The sequence below is a fragment of the Salmo salar genome, chromosome 25 (assembly GCF_965601325.2).
Source record: "Salmo salar chromosome 25, fSalSal1, whole genome shotgun sequence".
NCBI classification, from domain to species: domain Eukaryota; kingdom Metazoa; phylum Chordata; class Actinopteri; order Salmoniformes; family Salmonidae; genus Salmo; species Salmo salar.
In genome coordinates, this window is record NC_138315.1 from 45632509 (window position 1) to 45659341 (window position 26833).

Below are 26833 nucleotides of genomic sequence, written 5' to 3' on the forward strand. Positions count from 1 at the left end.
ATTTTCCAATTGAGGAAGAATCACCCCTCATTAATTACAGTCTACACTACAGACCTGGCCCTTGTGTCAAATAACACCTAGAATCCCTTTTTATCATTTGATCCATGGGGTTTAATACTACTTCATGTTGCCTCTGTCATCCTGATAAAATGGCCTCTTCTACTTGTTAATGAAGGCTATCTATTCAGACTGTCTCTGTCTTTCTCAATGTGCCATCATACACACAATGCATTTTACATTTCTACGAAGTAGCTAAAATAAATCCTAGTCTATTTATAATGTCTTGTATTAAACCAGCTATGTAGATGAAGGCACCAGCCACTACTACGGTCTTTCCTTAACCTTTACCAAATAATTACATTCTCATCTGACACAGGGGAGATTGGCTATACACTGAGTATACAAAACATTAGGAACACCTGCTCTTTCCACAACATAGACGGACCGGGTGAAAGCTATGATCCCTTATTGATGTCACTTGTTAAATCCAAGGGAAGGAGACAGGTTAAATATGGATTTTAAAGCCTTGAGACAAATGGATTGTGTATGTATGCCATTCAGAAGGTGAATGGTCAAGACAAAATATTGAAGAGTCTTTAAATGGGGTATGGTAGTAGGTGTAAGGTGCACCGGTTTGAGTGTGTCAAGAACTGCAAATTGCTGGGTTTTTCATGTTCTACAGTTTCCTGTGTATATCAAGAATGGTCCACCACCCAAAGGACACAACTGTGGAACACTTTCGACACCTTGTAGAGTCCATGCCCGACGAATTGAGGCTGTTCTGAGGGCAAACGGGGGTGGTTAAAAAGTCAATATTAGGAAAGTGTTCCTAATGTGTTGTACACTCAGTGTATGTCAATTATAGCTATTGACATTAAAGCAGACCAAGAGGCCACGATACCCCTAATAATGCCCATGAGTTACTCCTATATCCAACCCAGTTGGGCCTGACAGAATATTCATCTCTTCAATAATATTATCCCACACTGCAATGTTAAATATAATATTGGATGCTTGGGCCAAGGCATTTAAAACAATGATTTGCAACCGTTCCCCTGCAGACACATAGCAACCATTCCATATTAAAATGCCACAGATTGTTAGTGTCTGGAGAGTGACTCAGAGTGCCTTTGCTAGTGGTGAGGCGTACAATAAATAATGTTTGGTCCAACTCATGACTTGGCTGCTGTCGTTAATGTACGGCAGAAATGTACTTGATCAGAAAACACCATTACCTACATCACTAAGGACTTAACATTGACCACACACACACACACACACACACACACACACACACACACACGCACGCACACACACACACACACACACACACACACACACACACACACACACACACACACACACACACACACACACAGCTGTGAAGAGGGCATGGCAGTGCCTCTTCCCCCTCGGGAGGCTGGAAAGATTTAGCATGGGCCCTCGGATCCACAAAAAGTTCTACAGCTGCACCATCGAGAGCATCTTGACTGGCTGCATCACTGCTTGGTATGGCAAATGCACCGCCCTTGACCGCAAAGCACAACAAAGGGTGGTGCGGACAGCCCAGTACATCACTAGGACCAAGTTGCCTACCATTAAGGACATCTACAGTGCATTCAGAAAGTTTTCAGACCCCTTGACTTTTTCCACATTTTGTTACATTACAGCCTTATTCTAAAAAGATATCGTTTTTTTCCCTCATCAATCTACACCCCATAATGACAAAACATTACATTTTAGCAAATGTAAAAAAAAGTTACAACTTAAATATCACATTTACATGAGTATTCAGCCCCTTTGCCAGCGATTACATAACCTGTGTTCGCTTTGTCATTATGGCATATTGTGTGTATATTGATGAGATTTTTTATTTATTTAATCCATTTTAGAATAAGACTAACTTAACAAAATGTGGAAAAGGGGAAGAAGTCTGAATACTTTCCGAATGCACTGTATACGAAGCGGTGTCAGAGGAAGGACCTAAAATTGCCTCCAGCCACCGAAGTTAAAGACTGTTCACTCTGCTACTATCCAGTAAACAGTACCGGAGCATCGGCTCTCGAACAAACAGCAAATCCATTCAGCATGTTATAAGCATGGGACCAAATACTCAACTTTTGACTACTTTAATACACATAAATTAATTTGCCCTAATAATTTTGGTCTTCTACAATGAGGGGGCTATGTACAAAATTGCTGTCATTTCTAAACAGTTCACCTGGTATGCTGTCATTTCTAAACAGTACACCTGGTATGGGTGAACATAGCCTCAAATTAAAGCTGTATAATATCAACAACGAAAAATTCCCCCTTGTGTTACTATTTTATTGTATTATTATTTTTAAATTCTGCATTGTTGGGAAAAACTCTTAAGCAAGCATTTCCCAGTAAAGTCTACACCAGTTGTATTCGGTGCATGTGACAAATAAAATGATGATTTGATTTGAGACCTTGACCCTCAAGCTCATCAGTAACCAGTAAGGAAACATCTCATTCTGCAGACGGTTGGTCAATAAAACAAGGAAAGCACAGCATCTTAACAGGATCACAGACACAACAGTGTGAAATATAGAGGCATAACCATTTTAGGAATATATGGAGCAGATCATATTCAGGTCCCCCTTACAAAATAGTGCAGTTATACTGCACTCTAACTGCAGTTACACTGCACAATTACTGCAGTAAAGAAAAATGTGATAATTTGGACGCAGTATTTACAACATACTGCAGTTTTACTGTACTCTAACTACAATCTTTTTTCGTAAGGCCCAAACAGCCAGTGCATCTAGTACACCCAGATCAGATCAGTGAGTCGACCATGTCTGACAGCCTGCTTGATCTGCACACACTGTGTCCCATGGCTGTGGGGGAGAAGGAGAGACTCAGCGTATTCTGGGCTGTTTGTCCATTTGGGTCACTGCCTGGCCCAGAGGCCAGCAGAGTGGCAGAGGATATTAAGGTCAGACAGGAGGACTTCTAGGGAGAGTGTGACCCAGGCCTTGAACCAATCAAAGCTTCCACTCTGATCCCTAACCTAGCTTCCTCTCTCCCTGAGCTCGTTTTAAAAAGAGCTGATTTCAGTCTTTGACGACACTGGGATATTAAAACTCCACCCGTGATAAGCTAAATTCTGCAAGTCCAGAGTTTGGCTCAAGTTGCTCGCTAAGAAAGCTAAAATAAGACCTATAAGCAGGAGGCTATGGAATAATCACATTGGGAATTTAGCGTATAACAGTGATTTAAGAACAGCACATACTCACACTTATATAATCCCATTCAAGATATCAAAATGTTTCATTTGAAACCGATACTGCATCAGACTGTGAAGGAAAATAGTATTCGTACATGGTACTATGTATGTTTTATGTTTAATGACAAACCGGGGCATAGGTCTAACACATTTTAATAAACAGATACTTCAGCTAGCAATATCATTGTGTGTAGTCATGCAAGGAATACCCCCAACAACCCAGTGTGGGTGGCGCATTGCCTCAAGGGTAATGTAATCTTAATGTTATTAACACATGACAACATACAGTATCTTCGTTCATTTAAAAGAAAACCACTTTTCTCTGTAACTAAACATGGCACATATCAATTCTCATGCTAGAGTGCTTACTGAAGCAGTTGGACAGTGTTCTAAGTGTTTTGTTCATTACTGGAAGCATTTCACACTTCAGGGTTGTAATCTGGACGCTTCTCAGGCATTTGAGTGAATGGCTGAAGCCTTAGATCTACTGGGTTTCATCTGAGATGTTGTGACCCATGCTCCCATTGAATCTCGTAGGATCGAGGGGCAACTTGTCTCTGAATGTGTCCTTGCTGTACATGATCTTCAGTAGGGCCGGGAAGATTCCAGTATCACGATACTCGTTACTCTATAGTTTAGAAAATAAATACATGCGACTTTGTATGACAAACATAATGATATTTGTTTACGAAGTTAGGACTGTTGTCCTAAAGAAGTTAAATCCGCTTCGTGTTTTGTTTCATTGCCTATTTTATATACAGCAGGTGTTTAAAGGACCAAAGAGTTTGGTCTGCTTCGTGTTTTCATTTTTGCAATGGAAAAAATATTGCGACACTGGTATCGTCCAGGCCCTAATCTCCAGGATTCAGTTCAGGCAAGTGTCTTGCGCTTTTGTCTTGTCGCTGTTTTTGTTTCTCTTCTTGTTTTTCCTTTGCGAGTTTGACTTTGCAATCACCTCTGGGTGTTAGCAAGTCCTCATGAATGGGTAGGTTGGTTCTACATCCCATCAACATTTGTGCAGGTGAAAATCCGCTCTGCAGCGGTGCGCTATGGTCAGATCATCAAACTTTTTAGGAAATCCTTCTTTCCATCGTGTGCTTTTGACTGTTATAACTGAACTCTCTTATTCTAAGCCATTGGACCTTGGGTAATTGGGGCTAGAGGTGTTGTGAATCCCCAGTCGTTGGTGAAAAATTGGAATTCAGAACTAGAGAACTGCGGGCAATTGTTGGAGTGCAACCCCATGTCTTGCGAAACAGTTTTCAGGTAGGTGAATACAGCTTGGAGGTAGTTGGCAGTGTTGCTACTTCTGGGTAGGTTGATTAGTAGTCGGTAACAAAAATGTAGGGTTGGGCGATGTCAACGTTTGTCCTATCGTAATTAAATACCCACAAAACATTGTGATATATACGATGGTATTACCCACTATTTCCACCCCACTCACGGCTCTGGATGCTCCTGTCATGGTTGACTTTTTCTTTACTTTTTTTCTCGCTAAAAAGGACCTCTTGCGCAAGCTCACCTGCTTCAGGAAGGACAAGCAGAATCATGACACATCCAATAATCCTGTTTTCTCCTTGGACAGTTGTTTTTCTGTGCAGGCTATCCATTCAGTATTGTTTCTTTCAACTATGTCATTGTTTTGTCGGCTGCTGTCTCTCTTCTGATATGCTCCATTCTCTCGGCAGACACAGGAAGTGACGCTACGATCATGTTGACTTAGGCCTGGATGTCAGCGATTTTCTGTGTGTCAGCGCTCTCTTTCTTGTCGACTGCTTGAGAAAGAGTGTCGGTGGTGAACAGGAACTTTCCCGGGGTGTAGATCATCTTCACATCATACTTTTGCGGTCTGATCAACATTCTCTGGATTTTTATTGGACAATCATTCAGTCCCTTGGACATGATTGACACCAATTTTTATTTTATTTTTTATTTCACCTTTATTTACGCTTTATTTGTGGTCAGTTTATACTTCGAAGGATTGTCCGTAGACGTATTGATAAAACCTTTCACACAGGTAGGTGCTTGCTAGGAGTTCTTTCTCTGTTTCTGCGTACCTTGTTTCTGCTCCTGTCAAGGCTCTGGATGCTCATGTCAAGGCTCTGGATGCTCTAGATGCTCCTGTCATGGCTCTGGATTCTCTGGACACTCCTGTCAAGGCTCTGGATTCCCTGGATGATCCTGTCAAGGCTCTGGATGCTCTGGATGCTCCTGTCAAGGCTCTGGATGCTCCTGTCAAGGTTCTGGATGCTCTGGATGCTCCTGTCAAGGCTCTGGATGCTCCTGTCAAGGCTCTGGATGTATAAGCGATGGGTTGCCAGGTATCAACATGCTGTTGCAGAAGAACTGCTTCCAGGCGAAACTGTGACGCGTCTGCGGAAATGCTTGTGCTTTTATCTGGATTATAGAACCTGAGCAATAGCTCTTCTGTGATTGTCTTTTTCAGGTTTGTGAAGCAGTTTGTTTGCTCATGGTACCATTCCCATTTGCTTTTCTGTTCCAGAAGACATATGAGTGGTGACAGTTGAGTTATGAACTTTGCATGGTAGGTGATCATGCGTCTCACGTTGTCCTTGTTTTGCGGGCGCTCGTTGTTGTTGATGGCTGATGTTTTCCTCAGATCTTTCTGGTTAAGGCTGTTGCCGTATTGCCGCAACACCGGAAGTCATATATCAGGGCCGCAGTAAAATTCCACATAACTGTTGAGTCACGTTAATCTCCTCTTATGCACTCTGGACATGCGTTGGCAGTGCCTAACTCGCTAACGACCATCAGGTCGCTAATGGCCTGGAACTCAGCACTCTATTGTCCCTCTAACCACTCTGACATCAATGCACATCTAATCGAAAATCACATCACACACTGATCATCAAAACAGTATCTTGCTTTTAAAACTCACCTCACTGTGAGTGAGTGGAAAACATGGTTGTTGTGGATGTTGTTTCAAAGCCTAACTTAACTAAATAGAAAGCTGTTTCTAAGGTGATTATTCATTCAGAACACCCATACTACTGGAGCTTGTGCATACTCATAGGCCAAAATATGAGCCCAAGCCCCCCAAAAAATGGTTTATTAAAATAATGATTGTGCCATTAAATAATACCACGGCAAACTCGTATTTGCCTTTGTTTAATTTCAGGTTGACTTTCCGTGTCAGCTCCAGCACTTGTCTCACTCTTGCGTCGTGTTCTTCTTTTGTGGACCCCCGGACGATGATGTCGTCCATCATGGGCTCTACTGGAATGTGCCCGAAGATCATGTGGATTGTTTTGTGGCAGACCTCTGGCGCTGAGAGAATCCCTTATGGTAGATGAAGAAATCTGTACCTGCCCTCAGGTGTATTGAAGGTGCATAGCCTTGAGCTTGTGTCATCTGTCTTCATTTGCCAGAATCTTGATGAGGCGTCAAGCTTACTGGACCAGATTGCTGGTTGCCAACTTCTCTGGTTGGCAACTTGAAATGCTCTAGCTTTGTTGAAATCTCTAAGGTCTAGACATATTCTGAGAATGCCGCTCGTTTTCACCACAATTACCAGTGAGTTTATCCAATCTGTGGGTTCATCCATTTTTGTGATGACGTCCAACTTTTTCCAGGCGTCTGACTTCCTCCAACTGAAGTAACTTTGTCATCAGTACATATTTTGTGTTCTCGAACAAATCCTTGTAGTCGGTCAGTAGTGGTTATTTTTTCGTTCTGTCATGTCACTACAAACACTCTTTCCACCAGATTGAGCTTTTCACATGCACTGATTCCTAGGATAGGCTGTACAGTCTTTTCCACGATCAGAAGCAGTGTTTTGAACTGTTTTCCCTTGTGCTGTACAGTTACTATGCCGCTTCCTGTGCCTGGTACGTTCTCCCCAGTATAACCAGTAACCATGTTATTCACAGGGTGTGTTTTTCTCTTCACTTTCAGTGTTTTGTAGTCATCTAGCGACAACAGGTTTACCTGAGCTCCAACAATGAGCTTGAATGGTATTATAGTTTCATTCACAGTCAATGGCAGAATATAGCTTTTACTGCATTGCAAATATCCACAGAATCAACAAATAATTAATTGTCCTTTTCGAGTGTGTGAACCTTTTCCTTTGTAGTCTCAGTTTTGCCGCATTTTGAGAAATAATCATTTTTTCCAACAGTTGTTACACGATTTATCATGTGCAGCGAAACTTTGTAGTGGTTCGATTTTTAAAATGTTGCTTGTTTCTGTTTCAAAAAACATTTTGTGCGCTGCTCCTCTGTCTTTTTACTGCTGTCTCATCCCTCCACAGCTCTTTAGAGTGTGCTCTGGTTGTTTTAGCTGCTCTACATATATTCACTGCTTTATACAAAGTTAAATCTTGCTCACGTAGCAATCTCTCCTTGAGTCCATTATCAAGTATGCCATAGACTATCCTGGTTTTCACTAGTGAGTATTTCAGATTTTCAAATTCACATGTTTTGCTCAATGTGTTCAACTCAGCCAAGTACTGGTCAAACTGACTCCCTGTTTCAGATCATGAGTGAAAACCTTGTGTCTCTCAAACGTGATGTTCTGGCTTGGTACAAAGTACTCCGAAAATTTGGACATGAGCTCAGTCAATGACAAGTTTGCCTTGTCTGGCTGGAAGCTATTGTCAATATCCAATGCATCTTCTCCAATAACATGCAAAACAATTGAATCTTTACATTTGTCATCATCTCCTCCTCCACTGGCAACTAGGTAGATATTGAATCTCTGCTTGAAATGTTTCCATGGATCAGAAAACCAGTTGGTATCTGGTGTGACCACCATTTGCCTCATTCAGTTCAACATCTCCTTCGCATAGAGTTGATCCGGCTGTTGATTGTGGCCTGTGGAATGTTGTCCCATTCCTCTTCAATGGCTGTATGAAGTTGCTGGATAATGTCGCGAATTAGAACATGCTGTCGTAAACGCCGGTCCAGAGCATCCCAAACATGCTCAATGGGTGACATGTCTGGTGAGTATGCAGGCCATGGAATAACTGGGTCATTTTCAACTTCCAGGAATTGTGTACAGATCCTTGCGACATGGGCCTGTGCATTATCGTACTGAAACATGAGGTGATGGCGGTGGATCAATGGAACGACAATAGGCCTCAGGATCTCATCACGGTATCTCTGTGCATTCAAATTGCCATTGATAAAATGCAATTCTGTTCGTTGTCTGTATCTTATACATGCTCATACCATAACCCTACCCCCAACATTGGGCACTCTGTTCACAACGTTGACATCAGCAAACCGCTCGCCCACAGGATGCCGTACACACATCTAACTGGTATACTTGAAACTGGGATTTATCCGTGAAGAGCACACTTCTCCAGTGTGTAAGTGGCCATCGAAGGTGAGCATTTGCCCACTGAAGTCGGTTACAACGCCGAACTGCAGTCAGGTTAAGACCCTGGTGAGGATGACGAGCACGCAGATGATATTCTTTGAGACTTTTTCTGACAATTTGTGCCGAAATGTTTTGTTTGTGCACACCTACAGTTTCATCAGCTGTCCGGTTGACTGGTCTCAAACGATCCCGCAGGTGAAAAAGCAAGATGTGGAGGTCCTGGGCTGGCATGATTACACGTGGTCTGCGGTTGTGAGACCAGTTGGACGTGATGACAAATTCTCTAAAACGAAGTTGGAGGTAGTTTATGGTAGAGAAATGAACGTGAAATGATCTGGCAACAGCTCTGGTGGACGTTCCTGCAGCCAGCATACCAATTGCACACTCCCTCAAAACTTGAGACATCAGTTGCATTGTGTTGTGTCAAAACTGAACATTTAAGTGGCCTTTTATTGTTCCCAGCACAAGGTGCACCTGTGTAATGATCATGCTGTTTAATCAGCTTCTTGATATACCACACCTGTCAGGTGGATGGACTATCTTGGCATAGGAGAAATGCTCATTAACAGGGATGTGCACACATTTGTTTACAAAATTTGAGAGACATAAGCTTTTTGTACGTATGGGATCTTTTATTTCAGCTCATGCAACATGGGACCAACACTTTACATGTTGTGTTTACATTTTTGTACAGTATAGTATCAAATCCCTATGCAGGCTCAGGGGTCTGGGAAGGGGGAACATCGTCATTCAGTATTCGGCTGTTAAGTCCCGCAGACCCGCAGACCCAAAAATGCTTTTTTCTTCGTAAGGAACATTTCTGGGATCTTTTATTAGTGCTGGGACCAAACATTTTACATGTTGCGTTTTTATGATTTTTTTATAAACAGATACTTCAGCTAGCAATATGACTGTGTAGCTGTGTAACATTGTCTTTCATCATATCTCGCAAAGGGTCATGGGATAGATCAAAAGTAACGGGCTGCCATAAACATTTGAAAATATTACCTAGGTGATGTCGTAGCTTGAACCCAATTTCTGCCTCAAAACTGTCTGAATTAATCTAAGCTAAAACAATACATACAGTACCAGTCAAAAGTTTGGACACTGCTACTCATTCAGGGGTTTTTCTTTATTTTTTACAATTTTCTACATTGTAGAATAATAGTGAAGACATCAAAACTATTAAATAACACATATGGAATCATGTAGTAACCAAAAAACAAATAAAAAAATATTTTATATTTGAGATTCTTCAAAGTAACCACCCTTTGCCTTGATGACAGCTTTGCACACTCTTGGCATTCTGTCAAACAGCTTCACCCTGGAAGGCTTTTCCTACAGTCTTGAAGGAGTTCCCACATGTTGAGCACTTGTTGGCTGCTTTTCCTTCACTCTGCGGTCCAACACATCCCAAACTATTTCAATTGGGTTGAGGTCAGGTGATTGTGGAGGCCAGGTCATCTGTTGCAGCACTCCATCACTTTAATTATTGGTAAAATAGCCCTTGCACAGCCTGGCGGTGTGTTGGGTCATCATCCCGTTGAAAACAAATGAAGGTCCCACTAAGTGCAAACCAGATGGGATGGCGTTTCGCTGCAGAATGCTGTGGTAGCCATGCTTGTTAAGTGTGCCATGAATTCTAAATAAATCACTGACAGTGTCAGCAGCAAAGCACCCCCACACCATCACATCTCTTCCTCCTTGCTTCACGTGGGAACCACACTGCAGAGATCATCCATTCACCTGCTCTGCGTCTCACAAAGACACAGCAGTTGGAAACAAAAATCTCAAATTTGGACTCATCAGACCAAAGGACAGATTTCCACCAGTCTAATGTCCATTGCTCGTGTTTCTTGGCCCACTCAAGTCTCTTCTTCTTATTGGTGTCTTTTAGTAGTGGTTTCTTTGCAGCAATTCGACCATGAAGGCCTGATTCATGCAGTCTCCTCTGAACAGTTGATGTTGAGATGTGTCTGTTACTTGAACTCTGAAGCATTTATTTGGGCTGCAATTTCTGAGGCTGGTAACTCTAATGAATTTATCCTCTGCAGCAGAGGTAACTCTGGGTCTTCCTTTCTTGTAGCGGTCCTCATGAGAGCCAGCTTCATCATAGCGCTTAATGGTTTTTGCAACTGCACTTGATGAAGTTCTTGAAGTTTTCCAGATTGACTGACCTTCATGTCTTAAAGTAATGATGGACTGTCGTTTCTCTTTGCTTATTTGAGCTGTTCTTGCCATAATATGGACTTGGTCTTTTACCAAATAGGACTGTCTTCTGTATACCATCCTACCTTGTCACATCACAACTGATTGACTCAAACACATTAAGAAGGAAGAGAAATTACACAAATTAACTTTTAACAAGGCACACCTGTTAACTGAAAATGCGTTGCAGGTGACTACCTCATGAAGCTGGTTGAGAGAATGCCAAGAGTGTGCAAAGCTGTCATCAAGGCAAATGGTGGATACTCTGAAGAATCTCAAATATAAAATATATTTTGATTTGTTCAAAAACATTTTGGTTACTACATGATTCCATATGTGTTATTTCATAGTTTTGATGTCTTCACTATTATTCTACAATGTAGGAAATATATATATTTTAAAAACTCTTGAATGAGTAGGCCTGTCCAAACATTTTACTGGTACTGTATGTCAGTAATGTTCATGTTTTTTGGGTGAGGAAGTCTTAGTCGCCCCGTTTTACATCTAGCTAAGAATTATTGTGCTTCAATTAGCAGTTTTTCTGAAGTTTGACTATGGGCACAAAAGCTACCATTAATTTGTCCAACATCAACGTTGGTTTGCTAACATTAGCTGTGCCAGTCACTGAAATCATCTTTGACTCAAACAACACTGCTAATTTATGCTAATTATGAGTTTTAATGATGCAGCTGTTGTTCTGCCATGAGTAATTGCAGTAGCCTCCCGACGATACGATCGTGGAGAAACATGCTGATCTACAGTGGTCTACAGCGCAGCGGTCCTAGGCACTGCATCTCAGTGCAAGTGACGTCACTACAGTCCCTGGTTCGAATCCAGGCTGTATCACATCCGGCCGTGATTGTGCGCCGCCCTATGGGACTCCCAATTTGCCCCGAGTCGTCTAGGTTTGGCCAGGGTAGGTCATCATTGTAAATAAGAATTTGTTTTTAGCTAACTTGCCTAGTTAAATAAAGTTTAAATAAAAAATAAAAATCTACGGAGTGATTTCTGATAACATTCGGTTCCTCTTAATTGCGGAGCTGCATGTCTACACCTTCAGCGTAATTTAAACAGGCTAATGCAAAAATGTTATGTCATCTACAGTGCATTCGGAAAGTATTCAGACCCCATGACTATTTCCACACTCTGTTATGTTACAGCCTTATCCTAAATTGTTTTTCCCCCATCATAAATCTACACACAATATCTCATAAAGACAAAGCTAAAACTGTTTTTTAGAAATTTTAGCAAATTTATAAAAAATCTAAAACTTAAATATTACATAAGTATTCAGACCCTTCACTCAGTACTTTGTTAAAGCACCCTTGGCTGTGTGCTTAGGGTAGTTGTCCTGTTGGAAGGTGAACACAGTCTGAGGTCCTGAGCACTCTGGATCAGGTTTTCATCAAGGATCTCTCTGTACCTTGCTCCGTTCATCTTTCCCTCAATCCTTACAAGTCTCCCAGTCCCTGCCGCTGAAAAACATCCCCACAGCATGATGCTGCCACCACCATGCTTCACCGTAGGGCTGGTGCCAGGTTTCCTCCAGACATGACGCTTGGCATTCAGGTCAAGAGTTCAATCTTGGTTTCATCAAACCAGAGAATCTTGTTTCTCATGGTCTGAGAGTTTTTAGGTGCCTTTTGGCAAACTACACAGTGGGCTGTCATGTGCCTTTTACTGAGGAGTAGCGTCCGTCTGGCCAATCTACATTACATTTTACATTTTAGTCATTTAGCAGACGCTCTTATCCAGAGCGACTTACATTAATGAATGCATACTTTTCATTTCATGTATTTTTTTGTACTGGCCCCCCGTGGGAATCGAACCCACAACCGTGGCGTTGCACACACCATGCTCTACCAACTGAGCACTCCACCATAAAGGTGGAGTGCTGCAGAGATGGTTGTCCCTCTGGAAGGTTCTCCAATCTCCACAGAGGAACTCTGGACCTCTTTCAGAGTGACCATCATGTTCTTGGTCACCTCCCTGACCAAGGCCTCCGATTGCTCAGTTTAGCCGGGTGGCCAGCTCTCGGAAGAGTCTTGTTGATTTCAAACTTAAGAATGATGGAGGCCACTGTGTTCTTGGGGACCTTCAATGCTGCAGAAATGTTTTGGTACCCTTCCCCAGATCTGTGCCTCGATACAATCCTGTCAATTCCTTCAACCTCATGGCTTGGTTTTTGCTATGACATGCACTGTCAACTGTGGGACATCATATAGACAGGTTCGTGCCTTTCCAAATCATGTCTATTCAATTGAATTTATAACAGGTGGACTCCAATCAAGTTGTAGAAACATCTCAAGGATGATCAATGGAAACAAGCTCTACCTGAGCTCAATTTTGAGTCTCATTGCAAAGTGTTGCAATTTGAACAATGAATGTATGAATTTAAATTAGATATTTTATTGTTTATGCATTTGCTAAACAAATTAATAATTTATGCTCCTGTCAAGGCTCTGGATGCTCTGGATGCTCCTGTCAAGGCTCTGGATGGTCTGGATGCTCCTGTCAAGGCTCTGGATTCTCTAGATGCTCCTGGCAAGGCTCTGGGTGCTCCTGTCAAGGCTCTGCATGCTCTGTGTGCTCCTGTCAAGGCTCTGTGTGCTCCTGTCAAGGCTCTGGGTGCTCCTGTCAAGACTCTGGATGCTCCTGTCAAGGCTCTGGATGCTCTGTGTGCTCCTGTCAAGGCTCTGTGTGCTCCTGTCAAGGCTCTGGGACTCCTGTCAAGGCTCTGGATGTTCCTGTCAAGGCTCTGGATGTTCCTGTCAAGGATCTGGATGCTCTAGATGCTCCTGTCAAGGCTCTGGATGCTCTAGATGCTCCTGGCAAGGCCCTGGATGCTCCTGGCAAGGCTCTGGATGCTCTAGATGCTCCTGGCAAGGCTCTGGATGCTCTAGATGCTCCTGGCAAGGCTCTGGATGCTCTAGAAGCTCCTGTCAAGGCTCTGGATGCTCTAGATGCTCCTGGCAAGGCTCTGGGTGTTCCTGTCAAAGCTCTGGATGTATAAGCGATGGGTTGCCAATAATTTAATCCATTTTAGAATAAGGCTGTAACGTAACAAAATGTGGAAAAAGTAAAGGGGTCTGAAGACTTTCTGGGTGCACTGTATGTAAGTGTAACGGCTGTCTTCTGTAGAAATGGACCAAGGCGCAGCAGGTATGTGAATACTCATTTTTAATTAAAATAAATGAGTAAAGCATCCACTTAACAATTCAAACAAAGTAACAACAGCTACAGTTCTGCAGGCTAGAAACGCAGTGCAAAAAACAACCACCCACAACCCCAAAGAAAAACACACACACCTATATAGGACTTCCAATCAAAGGCAACTATACACACCTGCCTTCAATTGGAAGTCCCAATCATCCACCCAACATTTAACCAATACAAACATGCCACGTCCTGACCCCAAAACTAAAACACTAGCTCCATCTGCTGGTCAGGACGTGACAGTACCCCCCCCTCAAGGTGCAGACCCCGGAATGCACCTACCAAAAAAAAAAAAAAACACAAAACCCATAAACAATAACCCTAAAACAATAAGGGAGGGAAGGGAGGGTGGCTGCCGTCACCGACGGCACTGTGCTACACCCTCCCTCCCCAACCCACCTATCCTGGAGGTGGCTCAGGTGCAGGGCGTGGACCTTGCTCCACCGTCGGCGTAGCCCACTTCGGTGGCGCTGCTAACTGCGCCGGGCAGATGGGCCACTTGGGCTGACCCTGGCAGACGGACCACTCGTGCTGGGCCGGAGGACAGGAGGACCCCTCGGGCTGGGCCGGGGGACAGGAGGGCCCCTCGGGCTGGGCCGGGGGACAGGAGGGCCACTCGGGCTGGACCGGAGGGCAGGAGGGCCACTCGGGCTGGACCGGAGGGTAGGAGGGCCACTCGGGCTGGGCCGGAGGGCAGGAGGGCCACTCGGGCTGGGCCGGAGGGCAGGAGGGCCACTCGGGCTGGGCCGGAGAGCAGGAGGGCCCCTCGGGCTGGGCCGGAGAGCAGGAGGGCCCCTCGGGCTGGGCCGGAGAGCAGGAGGGCCCCTCGGGCTGGGCCGGAGAGCAGGAGGGCCCCTCGGGCTGGGCCGGAGAGCAGGAGGGCCCCTCGGGCTGGGCCGGAGAGCAGGAGGGCCCCTCGGGCTGGGCCGGAGAGCAGGAGGGCCCCTCGGGCTGGGCCGGAGGACAGGAGGGCCCCTCGGGCTGGGCCGGAGGACAGGAGGGCCACTCTGGCCGATCCTGACAGGCCGGGCACCCTGGCAGATCAGGGCAGGCGGGCACCTCTGGCAGAACAGGGCAGTCCGGCCACTCTGGCAGAACAGGGCAGTCCGGCCACTCTGGCAGAACAGGGCAGTCCGGCCACTCTGGCAGAACAGGGCAGTCCGGCCACTCTGGCAGAACAGGGCAGTCCGGCCACTCTGGCAGAACAGGGCAGTCCGGCCACTCTGGCAGAACAGGGCAGTCCGGCCACTCTGGCAGAACAGGGCAGTCCGGCCACTCTGGCAGAACAGGGCAGTCCGGCCACCCTGGCAGAACAGGGCAGTCCGGCCACCCTGGCAGTTCAGGGCAGTCTGGCCACTCTGGCAGTTCAGGGCAGTCTGGCCACTCTGGCAGTTCAGGGCAGTCTGACCACTCTGGCAGTTCAGGGCAGTCTGGCCACTCTGGCAGTTCAGGGCAGTCTGGCCACTCCGGCAGTTCAGGGCAGTCTGGCCACTCCGGCAGTTCAGGGCAGTCTGGCCACTCCGGCAGTTCAGGGCAGTCTGGCCACTCCGGCAGTTCAGGGCAGTCTGACCTCTCTGACGACTGTTGACTGGCGGGCAGCTCTGACGACTGTTGACTGGCGGGCAGCTCTGACGACTGTTGACTGGCGGGCAGCTCTGACGACTGTTGACTGGCGGGCAGCTCTGACGACTGTTGACTGGCGGGCAGCTCTGACGACTGTTGACTGGCGGGCAGCTCTGACGACTGTTGACTGGCGGGCAGCTCTGACGACTGTTGACTTGCGGGCAGCTCTGGTGATGGTTGACTGGCGGGCAGCACTGACGACTGTTGACTGGCGGGCAGCTCTGGTGACTGTTGACTGGCGAGGCTGGGTTGACACACTAGACTCCTGATGCGTGGAGCTGGTATAGGACGTGCCAGCCTGGAGACACGCACCTCCATGCTAGTGCGTCTGGCGGGAAACACCGGACCGAAAGGGCGCACTGGCGGTCTTGAGTGCAGGGTTGGCATCACCCCTTCCGGCTCGATGCTCCCCTTGCCCTGGCACCTGCGGGGCACTGGTACTGGGCGAACTGGGCTGTGCGTCCGTATAGGCGAGATGGTGCGCACCTCAGCGTAACATGGCGCCCTCCACCTCGTACGCACCTCCCTGTAGTCACGGGTAGCTGGCTTACGGCTCTTTCCTGGCCTGGCCAAACTACCCGTGTGCCCCCCCCCAAAAAAAATCTTGGGGCTGCCTCTCGGGTTTCCTAGCCAACCGTGTTCCAGCGTAACGTTCCCGATGGTTCCTCTGTCCAGCTGCCTCCACTCTCCTGAGTGCCTCCACCTGTTCCCATGGGAGGCGATCCCTTCCGGCCAGGATCTCTTCCCAGGTGTAGGCTCCCTTGCCGTCCAGGACGTCCTCCCATGTCCATTGTTCCCTTTTTCTCTCCTGTGGCTTCCTCCTCTTCTGCTGCTTGGTCCTTTGGTGGGTGGTTCTGTAACGGCTGTCTTCTGTAGAAATGGACCAAGGCGCAGCAGGTATGTGAATACTCATTTTTAATAAAAATAAAGGAGTAAAGCATCCACTTAACAATTCAAACAAAGTAACAACAGCTACAGTTCTGCAGGCTAGAAACGCAGTGCAAAAAACAACCACCCACAACCCCAAAGAAAAACACACACACCTATATAGGACTTCCAATCAAAGGCAACTATACACACCTGCCTTCAATTGGAAGTCCCAATCATCCACCCAACATTTAACCAATACAAACATGCCACGTCCTGACCCCAAAACTAAAACACTAGCTCCATCTGCTGGTCAGGACGTGACAGTAAGTAAGCTAGCTAGCTACAACAGTTGGCTACACAGCTGATCAAGTCACTGCACTGGCAACCAACGTCCTTTCACAGAATTTGTGCAGGACATAGCCAACTGTTTTTTTGGTTTGTTTTTTTCTCACAATTGCAAACTGTCAAATCATTGTCACAATGTTTAATAATTTTTGCAAGCTAGTTATTTTGCCTCATGAAGAGTCATACAAGAGCACAGTGATATAAAAAATTAGAAACTAATTGTCTTCTGTTAAGTTTTACTACTCAATGCATTTAAAGAAAAAGCCGCGTTAGACAGGATTACCTACACAAACTGACTAGCTCAAATAGACAGAAGCATGCTATATGGCAGACCAATCCAAACTCATCTCTCGGCATGTCCAGTCCACTCATTATCTCAACCAATCATGGGTAGCGGGAAGGTTTCTCACTTTTTCTGTGGCTTAAACAACTAGGCTCGTAATTTAACCATTTTATTCGTATTTACAGATGGCATACAAGTTTGTTATTAAGGCACATGAAAGTTCACATGTTCGAGAAGGCATTTTCTGCCCCAAATTTTTTTTTATTTTATGTTCAAAATGGCTCTCCTGTGAAGTAGTGATCCGCAACATACGCCTAGTTTCCTGATACGAGTCACAAACCATTGCTGTGATCTAGCCACAACAGTGCTGTAACTTAGCCACAACAGTGCTATAACTTAGCCACATCAGTAGTGTAACCTAGCCACATCAGTAGTGTAACCTAGCCACATCAGTAAGGTAACCTAGCCACATCAGTAAGGTAACCTAGCCACATCGGGGCTGTGACCTAGCCACATCAGTGCTGTAACCTAGCCACATCAGTGCTGTAACCTAGCCACATCAGTAATGTAACCTAGCCACATCGGTGCTGTAACCTAGCCACATCGGGGCTGTGACCTAGCCACATTAGTGCTGTAACCTAGCCACATTAGTAACGTAACCTAGCCACATTAGTGCTGTAACCTAGCCACATCAGTAATGTAACCTAGCCACATTAGTGCTGTAACCTAGCCACATCAGTGCTGTAACCTAGCCACATCAGTAGTGTAACCTAGCCACATCGGGGCTGTAACCTAGCCACATCAGTAATGTAACCTAGCCACATCAGTAATGTAACCTAGCCACATCAGTAATGTAACCTAGCCACATCAGTAGTGTAACCTACCCACATCGGTGCTGTAACCTAGCCACATCGGGGCTGTAACCTAGCCACATCAGTAGTGTAACCTAGCCACATCAGTAAGGTAACCTAGCCACATCAGTAGTGTAACCTAGCCACATCAGTGCTGTAACCTAGCCACATCAGTAGTGTAACCTAGCCACATCGGTGCTGTAACCTAGCCACAACGGCAAACCGTGCCAAAATATCCTCCAAACACAGGCTTCGAGGGCAATATCACATGTATACAGTCGTGGCCAAAAGTTTTAAGAATGACACAAATATTAATTTTCACAAAGTCTGCTGCCTCAGTGTCTTTAGATATTTTTGTCAGATGTTACTATGGAATACTGAAGTATAATTACAAGAATTTCATAAGTGTCAAAGGCTTTTATTGACAATTACATGAAGTTGATGCAGAGTCAATATTTGCAGTGTTGACCCTTCTTTTTCAAGACCTCTGCAATCCGCCCTGGCATGCTGTCAATTAACTTCTGGCCCACATCCTGAATGATGGCAGCCCATTCCTGCATAATCAATGCTTGGAGTTTGTCAGAATTTGTGGGTTTTTGTTTGTCCACCTGCCTCTTGAGGATTGACCACAAGTTCTCAATGGGATTAAGGTCTGGGGAGTTTCCTGGCCATGAACCCAAAATATCGATGTTTTGTTCCCCGCGCCCCTTAGTTATCACTTTTGCCTTATGGCAAGGTGCTCCATCATGCTGGAAAAAGTATTGTTCATCACCAAACTGTTCCTGGATGGTTGGGAGAAGTTGCTCTCGGAGGATGTGTTGGTACCATTCTTTATTCATATCTGTGTTCTTAGGCAAAATTGTGAGTGAGCCCACTCCCTTGGCTGAGAAGCAACCCCACACATGAAGGGTCTCAAGATGCTTTACTGTTGGCATGACACAGGACTGATGGTAATGCTCACCTTGTCTTCTCCGGACAAGCTTTTTTCCAGATGCCCCAAACAATCGGAAAGGGGATTCATCAGAGAAAATGCCTTTACCCCAGTCCTCAGCAGTCCAATCCCTGTACCTTTTGCAGAATATCAGTATGTCACTGATGTTTTTCCTGGAGAGAAGTGGCTTCTTTGATGCCCTTCTTGACTCCAGGCCATCCTCCAAAAGTCTTCGCCTCACTGTGCGTGCAGATGCACTCACACCTGCCTGCTGCCATTCCTGAGAAAGCTCTGTACTGGTGGTGCCCCGATCCCGCAGCTGAATCAATTTTAGGAGACGGTCCTGGCGCTTGCTGGATTGTCTTGGGCGCCCTGAAGCCTTCTCCCCAACAATTGAACCGCTCTCCTTGAAGTTCTTGATGATCCGATAAATGGTTGATTTAGGTGCAATCTTACTGGCAGCAATATCCTTGCCTGTGAAGCCCTTTTTGTGCAAAGCAATGATGACGGCACGTGTTTCCTTGCAGGTAACCATGGTTGACAGAGGAAGAACAATGATTCCAAGCACCATCCTCCTTTTGAAGCTTCCAGTTTGTTATTCGAACTCAATCAGCATGACAGAGTTATCTCCAGCCTTGTCCTTGTCAACACCCACACCTGTGTTAATGAGAGAATCACTGATGATTCACAGCTGGTCCTTTTGGGGCAGGGCTGAAATGCAGTGGAAATGTTTTTTGGGGATTCAGTTCATTTGCATGGCAAAGAGGGACTTTGCAATTAATTGCAATTCATCTGATCACTCTTCATGTCACGTCCTGACCAGTTAAGGGGTTATTTGTTATTGTAGTTTGGTCAGGACGTGGCAGGGGGTGTTTGTTTTATGTGGTTCGGGGTTTGTTGGGTTATGTCTTTATGTAAGAGGGGTGTTTGTTTTATGTGTTCTGGGGTTTTTGGGGATTGTTCTATGTTTTGTATTTCTTTGTTGGCCTGGTATGGCTCTCAATCAGGAACAGCTGTACATCGTTGTTGCTGATTGGGAGTCATACTTAGGTAGCCCTGTTTTCACCTGTCTTTTGTGGGAAGTTGTTTTTGCACTGCTGTGTGTGTAGCCTGCAATACTGTGCGTTCGATAATTTTCTTGTTTTGTTTGTTACGTGTTCAAATAGAGTTAAGATGAGCACTCAACCCGCTGTGCCTTGGTCCATTACGTACGATGACCGTTACACTTCATAACATTCTGGAGTATATGCAAATTGCCATCATACAAACTGTGGCAGCAGACTTTGTCAAAATGTATATTTGTGTCATTCTCAAAACTTTTGGCCACGACTGTACAACAGGTTACCAACATTCAAATAATGATTGACATGTTGTCATTAAAAATATTATTTTGATGAATGTACTCACACCATTTCATCCTTCGATAAGATATAGTCCCGACACAATTCTAGGGTTGCTACCCAAGCCGGCTGGTCGTTCGTTCTATCGGTCCGGTTGCCAGAGATGCGACCCAGTCGTTCAGTCTTTTTGTTCTGTATCTATGGACTCGACCCAGTCGTTCGTTCTAAATGTTCCATTGCTATACTGGCTGGCAACATTCTTATCCGTTGCTTGCTAGCTAGTCAACTATGGCTAACTTACAGTCCCGCCAAACAGTGCAGCCAGAATAACAACAGTAGCTGCATTTGCTTTTGCTTAAGCTGTTTTATTTAGACACATCCATAACAATGAGCTAATGAGCGCGATTTCACCTGAGGAGCTAGCCAACAAAACAGCTAACACAATCGCTTCAAACTGAAGCTGGGGAGACAGAAAACTAGCTGCACTTTGTTATGTTTTTCGTTTTTTCAATTGACTTTGTATATATCCATAAAAAGGATGTCAAGTGATTAATGATTTCGACTGGCTGAGAAACGCTACCTGCCTCTGTCTCGTCCTGACACGTTCATTACTATGGGACAGCTGAATATTGAAACAATGTTGCAAATGTCGGAGAGACAGTCAGCAAGGTTTATACAAATCTTCACTGTTAAAAACTAAATGTTAGTCTAAAAGAAATGTAAGATAATGTCTAGATGCTTTCTATAGCGGAGATCAAGTTCCTAAATTCCCTGGCTGGGCTGATGAGACAGTGGATTGAGCAGTCAGATGGAACAGAGTAAACAGGCATATTAACGTCATAGATTTAGCCAGTGGTAATGCGGTTTTAACAAATCAGCATTCAGGATTAGAATCACCCGTTGTGTAAAGCATGTTTGGACTTAGGAGGTTCCATCTGTCAATGCAACCATTTACATAACATCAATGGAAAGTACAATCATCACATGGCCAATTACTTTGACGTCACCGACACCCACCCAGCATCCATACTCAATATCCTCTAGAGCAGGGGTTCCCAAACTCGGTCCTGGGGCCCACCCTGGGTGCACAGCTGATTGAAATAAGCATCTCATCATCAAGCATTGAGGATTTGAGCTGTGTAATGCTATGGCAAAAATCTCAGGGGGAACCTCACAGGACCGAGTTTGGGAACCCCTGCCTTAGAGACTAATCCAATCAAATAAAGAGGGGAATCACATGGTACACAATATAAATCTTGTTCTCAGTTGGTTTGAGAAATGTTGTCATTTGTAGACTTACAATATAATAAAATGAATCCACAATCATTAATCTAATCCTAAACAATTGTGCATTAATTCATCACTAACACAGATGTTAAAAGTTGAAAATGTTGCATTTTTTTTTTTTGTGTAATCAAACATCATTAATCTAGTCAGAGAATATGGAGATAACACAGTGAAATCGTCATAGAGTTGGTCATTGAGGATGCATCAAAGTACAATACAGAACTGCACATTTATTAGGACTGGAAATCTCAACTCACTGAATGACCGTGAAGACTCCAAGTTCATTGTCATCTGGGTCCATATCTGGGTCCTTAGCTAATGACAGGCCTTGACACAGCCCTCGTTTTCCTCTCCTCTCCTTCCGTCTCTCCATACCGATCCTTTTCACCTGCTCTGCTCCTTCACTTCTCTCTCCAGAGTCTGTCTGTTCCACGCTCTAGCAGGATTTACCATAGGCGACTGACTGAGCTAACCTGCCTGCCTGAACCAGCTGTTTTCACATACTGTGGTCCTGTCCCAGTCAGGGAGAGAGAGAGGTGCCCTCAGGGTAGGGACCCAGCTTGTCTCTTCTGCCTCAATAATAAAGTAACATCACATTCCGGGCCAGTGCGTCAGAAAGCAAAGAGGGATCAATGGTGAACAGCTGGAAACCAATGGGTGGATGTGCTGGTGCACTTCTGATCCTTCACTAAGGAAAAGGCACAAATACAATTATTTTTAAAATAATTTTATAAGCAAAAAGCATGTCTGTCGCTCTATAGAGTGGGTGTCCATTTGGTATTCCATGAATGAATAAAGTCTGCTGTATTATCAGGTGTTCAGATTATGGGATTGTTAGGGCAGCATTCTCTTTAAAAGCTGCAGCATTACAGCATTATGACAGCATTATAATAGTTCATGCTAGGTTATGCTGAGCAGATGCTCTCACGACTGAATGGCATATGCAGTCCTCCATTAGAAGAAGCCTGTGTTATGAAGTGAAGCAGTTCTCCTATAGTTACGAAGTGAAGCAGTCCACCATTAGAAGAAGCCTGTGTTATGAAGTGAAGCAGTTATCCATTAGAAGAAGCCTGTTTTATGAAGTGAAGTAGTTATCCATTAGAAGAAGCATGTGTTATGAAGTGAAGCAGTTCGCCATTAGAAGAAGCCTGTTTTATGAAATGAAGCAGTTCATTAGTTATGGAGTAAAGCAGTCCTCCATTAGAAGAAGAATGTTTTATGAAGTAAAGCGGTCCTCCATTAGTTATGAATTGAAGCAGTTCTCCATTAGTTATGAAGTGAAGCAGTACTCCATTAGTTATGAAGTGAAGCAGTACTCCATTAGTTATGAAGTGAAGCAGTACTCCATTAGTTATGAAGTGAAGCAGTTCTCCATTAGTTATGAAGTGAAGCAGTCCATCATTAGAAGAAGCCTGTGTTATGAAGTGAAGCCTGTGTTATGAAGTGAAGCAGTCCTCCATTAGTTATGAAGTGAAGCAGTTCTCCATTAGTTATGGAGTAAAACAGTCCTCCATTAGAAGAAGCCTGTGTTATGAAGTGAAGCGTGTGTGTTTTGCCTCTGGCCAATTCCACAGTAAGGGATCACAATTTGACTCACATTTCTCACTTTAAAATGTATGCCAAACAAAAAACATTAATTTCAAAGTTTAACAACATACAACTCTATGCACAAGGACTACTTTGATTAATTTATACAGGCATGTTCACAAACACATTTACTGGAAGAACTGTGCAAATGCAAAATTTGGTAACAGAATAATGGTTAAATCTGCCTCTGGTTTTTATGCGACCATGTTTTCCAAATACTGTTAACTATCTGCTACAAATTAAGATTCAAATATACATTATGGGGTGAAAGAACGGGGTGTCAGCTAAGACATGACACATTGAGTTTGAAAACATTTATTTTGATTATTGAACTACAGTAAATTAAGTGGATTTACATCCGGTAATGGAATTATGGTAACGAAATATAATCGCGGGTCCCTGATCTGTACTATACAGAAATGTAGAGTAATGGATATGAATATCATTCTCTTCATAGTGGTGTATCCTGAATAGGTACACAAAGGTAGAAATATGTAATATCCCTGTTTTGCATATTTGGGTATTATTCTACACATTAGCTCTTTTTGTAATGACCTCCGCCCCGAAACAAGACCACATTTGGTTGTTCAGTACCAGACCAAATCTGAAACAATCATAGACATCTATATTTCACCAGTTTGGACATCACAGTACAGCACAGTAGCGCACAGTACAGTAGAGTTCAGTACAGTACATGCAGTACAGTAAAGTACAATACAGTGCATTATACTGTACTCTAGTGTGCTCGATGGTACTTTACTGAATTCTACTGTACTGTAGTGTATTGTACCTTGCTGTTCTGTGCTTGTGCTTGGAGTGACCAAATTTCAACTACTTATCAACATCTATGGATGTCCTTTGTTGGTCGGTGCTCAGTGGATGAGGATGCTTGTTACAGTAAATGGAAAGAAGGCAGGTGGTAGGTGTCATGGTTGGTGTCAGTAAGAGCCAGGAGAGGTGACATTAATTGGAGAGAGAGCGAGAGAGAGTGGCAGAGAGAGAGAAGGAGAGTGAGGGGCTGTCCAGACTGTTTTCACAGTCTTGCCTTGACCACCAGATGACAGAAAGCAGGGGTGCAACTGTCACTGGGGATGGGGGGGGACATGTCCCCTCCACATTCTGAAATAGCATTTTTTTGTCCCCCCCAGTTTTATCATTGGAATGTGATTTTAAAAAACAAGGCAACGGTGTGCTTTAGGACCATGCGGACGCCTCTGAGAGGTTGGGTAGGCTATTTGGAGTGTTTATAAGACTGGATCAAAAATAATGATACAAATAAAGTTATGCCCCCCCCCCTCTTCTAAAACCAAAGTTGCGCCCCTGACAGAAAGACCAACAAATATGTATGTGTTGAACCTAATAGTATGCCTGTGGAAAGGAGGGCAGTAGTAGGTGACCCAACTTAGGTTTATGACTACTAGAATCTCCAATTGTAGCCAATTGATTTACGGTAATTGCGTTACCAATTTGCTAGAATTGCATGTTTTAATCAATCACTTAATTAATCATTCATAAACGAACTTGATATCAGTAAAAACACTAACTAATTGGTAGGTCTACCTTTACTTGTTACTTCTGTGAACTTTCATGATCATCCCTCCTCATGAGGGAGAGACATTTGAAAATATCTTAAAGATATGTGGGGTTTTGGTAACGGATTTACAAGGCAATATTTCTTAAACTTACTGAAGGCAAATAAGTAGTGGTGTAAACTAAGTAAAATGACTTTAAAATACTACTTAAGTAGTGTTTTGTGTATCTGTACTTTACTTTACTATTTATATTTTTTACAACTTTTACTTTTACTTCACTACATTCTTAAAGAAAATATGTACTTTTTACTCCATACATTTTCCCTGACACCCAAAAGTACTCTTTACATTTCAAATGCTCAGACAGGACAACAATATGGTCCAATTCACACACCCATCAATATAACTTGTTGTCATCCCTACTTTTGATCTGGCGGACTCAATAAACACAAATACCCCATTTGTAAATGATGTCTGAGTGTTTGAGTGCACCCCTGGTTGTCCCCAAAAATAATAAAACATAATAAAAAGATAGAATCGTGCTGTCTGATAAAATAAGGAATTTTATTTCTAACATTTACTTTTACTCAAGTATGACAATTGAGTACTTTTTCCACCACTATACTTAAGTACATTTAAAACTAGATACTTTTAAAAACTTTTTCTCAAGTAGTATTTTACTGGGTTACGTTCACTTTTACTTGAGTCCTTTTCTATTCAAATCAAATTTTATTTTTCACAGACACATATTTAGCAGATGTTATTGCGGGTGTAGTGAAATGCTTGTGTACATAGCCCCAACAGTGCAGTAATATCTAACAATTCACAGCAATACATACAAATATAAAAGTAAAAAAATGGAATTAAGAAATATATAAATACTAAGACGAGCAATGTTGGAAGCCGCATTGACTAAAATACAGTACAGAATACAGTATATACATATGAGATGAGTAAAGCAGTATGTAAACATTATTAAAGTGACTAGTGTTCCATTATTAAAGTGGCTCGTGATTACATGTCTATGTACAGTGCTTCGAAAAGCATTCAGACCCCTTGAATTTTCCCACATTTTGTTATGTTAGTCTTATTCTAAAATGGATGAAAAAAATATATACTCAGCAATCTACACACAATACTCCATAATGACACAGCGAAAACAGATTTTTTAAATTCTTTGCAAATTTATGAAAAATAAAAAACAGATAGCTAATTTACATATGTTTTCAGACCCTTTGCTATGAGACTCGAAAATGAGCTCAGGTGCATCCTGTTTCCATTGATCATCCTTGATGTTTCCATAACTTCATTGGAGTACACCTGTGGAACTTCATTGGAGTACACCTGTGGTAAATTATATTGATTGGACATGATTTGGAAAGGCACACACCTGTCTATATAAGGTCCCACAGTTGACAGTGGATGTCAGAGCACAAACCAAGCCATGAGGTAGAAGGAATTGTCCATAGAGCGCCGAGACAGGATTGTGTCAAGGCACAGATCTGGGGAAGGGTACCAAAACATTTCTGCATTTCTGTATTGAAGGTCCCCAAGAACACAGAGGTCTGTCACACCCTGATCTATTTCACCCGTCCTTGTGCTTGTCTCCAACCACTCTAGGTGTCACCCATCTTCCCCATTATCCCCTGGGTATTTAAACTTGTGTTTTCTGTCTGTGTCAGTTCGTCTGTTCCAAGTCGACCAGCGTGTTTTTCCCGTGCTCCTGCCTTTTCTATTCTCTTTTGCTAGTCCTCACGGTTTTGACCCGTGCCTGTTTTATGGACTATGTACCTGCCTGCCTGACCATTCTGCCTGCCCTGACCTCGAGCCTGCCTGCCACCCTGTACCTCCTGGACTCTGAACTGGTTTTGACCTTTTGCCTGTCCACGACCATTCTCTTGCCTACACCTTTTGGATTATTAATAAATATCAAAGACTCAAACCATCTGCCTCCCATGTCTGCATCTGGGTCTCGCCTTGTGCCCTTATAGTGGCCTGCATCATTCTTAAATGGAAGACGTTTGGAACCACTAAAACTCTTCCTAGAGCTGGCCGCCTGACCAAACTGAGCATTCGGGGGGAGAAGGGCCTTGGTCAGGGAGGTGACCAAGAATCCGATGGTCACTCTGTCAAAACTCTAGAGTTCCTCTGTGGTGATGAGGGAACC